Raw genomic sequence first — 6374 nt, forward strand, 5'->3', positions numbered from 1 at the left:
TAATAGTAGCAAAAATACTGGCCAAGAGGATGGCCTCTGGCCAGGACCACTCTGGGGTTCCCAGGAAATGGCCACAATTCACATTTTGCAGGGAATGAAAAAGTCAAAACTTCAAGGCCATCATATTACCACCAGGCCCAATCAGGTGCAAGCATATATCCTGCCATATTTCTTGCCCACTGTTACCTCCTGCCTACATGCGATCAAGCACATCTGTTGCAGCTGGGTCAAACAAACTTGTTTAGGGGAGTGAAAACATGTGGCTTGTTATCTCCCGTAAACAATAGCCTCCAGCATTTCAGGAAGTATCTGTCCTCAGACAAGGGGCTTACAGGTTAGAAGCATTTTTGGTTGGTGGCTCTCTTAGGCACAGTAATTAACACTTAAAAACATAACTTCGGCTCTCACACTACCTCCTTCTTTCTTCTTTTAGCCCATCTACATCCCAACCTCCTGGATGGCACTGCCCAAGTTCAGGGCAGGCCTTCTTCCCCTTCCCTAATCCCCTCTGAAACTGCCTCACAGACAGGCCTGGAATTGTGGAGCACTAACGTCCTAGGCACTTCTCAGTCCAATCAAGTTACTGGTCAAGACGAGCTACCTCAATGAGCTGGAAGTGGAAACAAGTGCTATAATCTGGATCTCGATTATCTGCCGGAGTCAGCATACAAAAGCCTCGTCTCTGGGATGGTGCCATCTTTAAGTCATTAGGGGCAAGCCCTCAGAGAAGATTGAGGCCCCAGCCTGTCTCTTACTATCTTTCCTGCTCTCTAGATAAAAGGTGAGTGGGTTTACTCTGGCCCATTCTGCCCCACCAAAGCTCCCAAGGCTACTGGACTACAGACTGAAACTTCCAGGACTGTGAGCCAAAGTATCCCTTTTCTCTTCGTACGCCCGCTGTCTCCGCTGTCTCTGGGGTTTCCTTACAGTTAAAGCATACTAAGGAAAATGAGGAGATAAGCCAGTGAAGACACGATGAGAAATGATGTTGCAGAAAGCTAGGCTTCCGTTCCACTCCAACACCCCGGGAGGTCATGAGGTGAACCCCTTAGGTCACTAAGAAAGGAAGCTGCAAGATTTACCCACCCACCACCTCCTGTCCCTCATTTTCTGAGCACAGCTGGGGTTAATTCCCAAGCCTTCAAGTTGGGCCTTAGGAAGTGCTACCAGAGACTGATCCAGACAAAAAGCCTGCTGACGTTGTCTGTGGGTGATATGAAGGGTGTATGAAGGGGGATTTGAGATGGGCCCCCAAACTCCTGCTTTAAGTAGTGACAGGCTATGAACTTCTTAAGCCCTTTTTCTGTGATTTGGATTATCCATTGCAGGTTTTTTTTTTTTTTTCTTAATATCCCAGAAACCCTTCCAACACTCCTTACACGGCTACACACATCAGTGCCTCTGCAGCTTCTCCGAGGAGTTTGACACCACACAAAGCCTTCCCCGCTGTGGCATGAGTTTATCCTCCATCTTAACCCAGGGTTCACGAAACTCTGAGGGGCTGCTTTGGACTCTGCAGGCAGGTCTCCTGGACTCCAGCCATGGGAAAATTCATCCAACTACCATTTGATACCTTGACCCACCAGGTTCCCACCCCCTCTCAGGCATCAGGACTCTTAGCTCTCTCAGATATCAGGGCTCCGAGGCCTCTTAGACATCCTGTAAGCCCGATAGAGGGTCTTTGTCTAATATGATCTTTGCCAACCAACAGGAATTTTCCCAGCATTGCTGCATGAAGGCTCCAAGGAGGAGGAAAGGATTCCTTATTCCTGGGCTACAGCCTGTGGCGGGGTGGGGAATGGGTCAGCCCTTAAACAGACTGGGGAGCAGATCACAGATTTCTGCAACCACAGGTGTAGAATGAGAAATACAAACAACTCCATTAGGGGAGAAATGAAAAGGCATGGGTAGATAACTAGACAGTGTTCTGGTAAACTCTTTGAGTAACTAAGTCAGACAAATCACTTGCTTTATGTGGATCTGTAAAACAATAAATCCAACAAAGATCACAAGCAGAGTCATCTCTTAGAAGATTACTGTGTAGCTAGAATACAGCTGTTACAACCCAAACTGTGTCTTAGCCCCTGGAAGAATGTCACTCAATATCTGGTGAATGAATGAATGACTATGGCAAACATCACTGCTTCTGACTCCCTCACCATAGTAGACTCTGAAAGTAGATGATCACAGTTCTTCTCAAAACAATATTTAAGTATGCAGAACCGGTCTATTGAGTTTACAAGTGAAATGGCATCTATTCGTCATATCCAGGTAGTCGCTAGGATTTTTCCACATTCAATTGTTCTAGCAAATGAAACATTAAAAGGCAGATTGATATCTACTAAGAGTCAATAAATATTGGCAATGGACATTTTGATCTCATTTGTCTGAAAAAGAATCTGAATTCTTATTGTCTTATATGGAGCAGGAAATATATTTAAGCAGTGGAAACTTCCTAATATTGGGCTACTTGGTGTTCCTGCAGGAAAAATTACACTTCTAGACCCCTGTGGAAGCCACGCAATTTCTTACCCCAAACAAACAAGAAAATCAACTCCAAGGCATTTCCCTAGCCTAGTGACCAAGCACCTCTGGGCAGTCTAGTTCTAGAAGGGTCCAGTGTCTGGAACCTGATGGATCTGTAGGCTATGCTCTTCCACTAAGTTCCCCTCAGTGAAATATGAAGAATGGCCATGAAAGGAAAAGAAGCCACCAACAGGCGAAGAGAGTGACATGGGACAAGGCGTTTCCACACAGGAGCTGTCTATGTTTGAGTCCTCATTGATGGAGCTGCCTGGAGGAAGCTGCACTGGTCTGTGCTCCTGCTGGGTAAACCCAAACCTTGTCTCGAAGCACAGACTGAATGCACCGAACGGCTTTTGGAGCATCGTCCAGGGAGCCATCTGTGTGCAGATGCCGGTTTGTGTGGTGGAACACGGAGCCCTGGCCATCATAGGGACAGCTGACAACTCATGCTTTTTGGCGTGGTGCTGACCCTTCTTCATCGCTTGCCATCAGCACCATGACCTTGCCAGTGCCATGCCTGCAGTCTCCGAGGACTGCCGTGTGCTCAATTGCCTGCTTCTTTCTTTGATAACGAGAACAAATAAAGTAGGTCACTGTCCCACCACATAGACACAGCCGGGGCACACAGTCAGTTTTCAACACAGTCTTCCACTATTCATTGCCTGCCAGACTTGTATCTCAGGGAATAAATCTAGTACTCTCTGGTCATGACCAAAAAAATAAAAGGATAAGGTTTGAATTCTCTGAAAGCAACTTTAGCTAGGGGTGGGAGAGTGTGTTTTATTTGACCTAATTATTGCCAGATATATTAACTGCTGGTCATGCTGGCTTTGATTAAAATCCCCACAGCAATGAATAAGTAAATTAGTGGATTTAGCAAGAGCATGGGGACTAAGAACCTAAGAAGTTGTAACAAAAGGAAGGGCTAGGTCGTGTCAGAACAGTTCTACCTCTGCTGAGAAGACACACCTCCACAATCTGTCTTGCTGAGTTCCGTCCCCAGCAACCCACCAAAAATAAAATAATAAAACTAGAGTGTTGATGGACGTGTAATTCCCGGCGTTCAGGAAGCCAGGGCAAGTAGATCAAGAGTTTGTAGAATTTGGGGGCTGGAGAGATGGCTCAGTGGTTAAGAGTGCTGGCTGTTCTTCCAGGGGATCTGGGTTCAATTCCCAGCACCCACATGGCAGCTCACAATTGTCTGTAACTCCAGTTCCAGGGGATCTGACACCTTCACACAGATATATACACAGGTGAAACACCAATGCACATAAAATAAAAATAGTTTTTTTAAAGTTTGTAGAATTTAATGGGAAGATCCACAGCTTCGGTTCTCAATGTCTAGTCTAACTACAGAGCATTTCACTGAATTGTATACTTTGGGTCTGGTTAATTTGGGTGCACGATATTTTTATTTATCTATAAGATTTTTAAGTGTTTGAGACTAGCCTGGCCTACATGGTAAGAACTTGTCTCAAAAAGGGAAAGAGGTGGGGTAGGGGGATTATGGGAAAAGGAAGAAAATGGCTCTGTTGGGTGGAGACCCAAGTCAGCTTGGAATGACATCGTTTTATCATAATTTCATACTTTACTAGTGTAAAACTTCCCCTGAGACCTATGACATAAAATGCTAACTTGCCCAAAGTTATCTAACTTGAGTAAAGATTCTTATAAAATAAAATTCTTAATTGATGCCATTTTGGCCACAAATTGTGCCTATCTGGGGCACATGGAACTTCTTGCCCACCAAGGGATTTTGTTCCCTCAATCAAGTAAACTTGTTTTGAGAGGAGGGGGGCCCATGCGGGCAGTGTGAAGGAGAATCACAGGCTTGTGACAGCTGTAGAAGGTCTTCAATTAATGCTTGTTTCATCTAGCAGCTGCTCCTCTGGAGGGGGCAGTGAGACGGATCCGTGGGTGAGGGAGCTGCTGCACATGGCTGACAGACTGGGCTCTACCTTCAGAACCCTTGTCAAGGTAGAAGAAAACCACAGAGTTGACGTCTGACTTCCACACACACCTCTGGCACACATGCACACACGTACATATTGTGTTTACACATACACAAGGGGGGAAAAAAGAATTGTTCCTCTTGCAAATATAGGCTGTACAGGAATGTGAGTAAAGAGGATGTGGTTAAAGAGCAGGCTCACATCTTCCACACACACCATCTTCCCTAGTTTGCTGCCTGAGTTTGGGTGGCAGGAAGTGTTAGAAGCCTCATGTTGAAGATAACGAAGTCATTCAGCCTGTTTTCTCAAATATCTACTGTAGTGATTTGAAAGAAAATGGCCCCCAAAGTGAGTGGCACTAATAGGAGGTGTGGTCTTGTTGGAGGAAGTATGTCACTGTAGAGGAGGGCTCAAAGGTCTCAAATACACTCAAGCCACACCCAGTGTCTAAGTTCACTTCCTGTTGCCTGCAAGATGTAGAACTCTCAGCTCCTGCTCCAGCACCATGTCTGCCTGCATGTCACCATGCCCCACCATGATGATAATGGACTGAACCTCTGAACTATAAGCAAGACACCCCAGTTCAATGTCTTCTTTGATAAGAGTTACCATGATCACGGTGTCTCTTCATAGAAATAGAAACCCTAACTAAGACATCTACTTAAGGTAGAACTTCTCTATTTTCAGGCAAATGGAATGCACCCCTACATTGAACCATTCTGCAGGGAAGAAATACGCTGTTTGAAGTCACTAGAGTCCACTGAGAATCGCAGCTAGGCTGCTCCAGCTTACCCACACCACTGACTAGAAGAGTAGACAAACATGAGCCCAGTCTCCGTTCTCATGGTAAATGACAACTCCCTCCACCCCTAGATCCTGTCCTACTGTCTCTGAATGGCCCCAGCATTTGAGATTATTTCCATAAAATATCTTATCAATATCAAGCTTTGTTTCCAGGAATGTATTCCATCTGTAAACTGCCACTCAAAAAGAGCTGAACCATACCATGGTTTGGGGGGCTTTGGTATTCTGGGTTTTCACAGCTTCTGCTTGTAAGGATGCCAACTTACCAAACACCTTTATCTTCCCCTTGGCATACACCCTATGATCTTGACCTTGTCAAATATTTACACAGTTCCTTCAGGCTACAAGTCATAGCATCTGGTACTTTGTGAACAGCCTGGATGCACTGTCTCCAACACAAATTCACACACTGTCAGAAAGAAAACACCTCTTCCAGAGAGGATTGGGACTCCTAACCATCTCTTTCCCACTTTCTATTAAAACCTTGTGCAGGTTCTCAGCTTAGTTTAGAGCTTAAACTTGTGTGCTGAATTCCCAGGAGAGAGAAGTTTTGTGGGGGTGTCATGCTGTGAATCTTCCTATGAGGAAATCATTCTTTCCAAAGCAGTTGTGTCTGAACATCGTTTAATTATCCCTCAGAGGCGGTAAGACACTGGGCTCAAGCTCACATCTTAAATGAACTGGTTGTGAATCATTTTTCCCAACTCTATGCTTAGTGATATCATGTTGGTAGTTTAAAATCAGCTTTGGTGAAAGTATTTACACCATGGAAATTGGCACACAATGCAAACCAGTTCTCTGGTTGTTGAGCATGTGGCAGTGCACTGCTGTAGAAGGGAAGCCTGCGAGAATGGCCTGATGACAGGAAGCAAAGAAAGGGTTCCGGCTGTCTGTCATGTCAAAAGAGAACATGGCACCAATTTGCAAACCTGTGGCACATCATGGTAGGTATACTAAGTGACAGTTACAGGGCTTTGTCCTAGATTTGATGAGAAAGATCAAGTGTGTTGTGGGATAATCTTTTTGTACATTGTGAAGATGTGTCTTTGCCCAAGGCACCTTCTGATTGGTTTAATAAAGAGCTGAATGGCC

The sequence above is a fragment of the Peromyscus californicus genome, unplaced genomic scaffold (genome assembly GCF_007827085.1).
Source record: "Peromyscus californicus insignis strain IS unplaced genomic scaffold, ASM782708v3 Scaffold_12__1_contigs__length_115047231, whole genome shotgun sequence".
In the NCBI taxonomy this organism is placed as follows: Eukaryota; Metazoa; Chordata; class Mammalia; order Rodentia; family Cricetidae; genus Peromyscus; species Peromyscus californicus.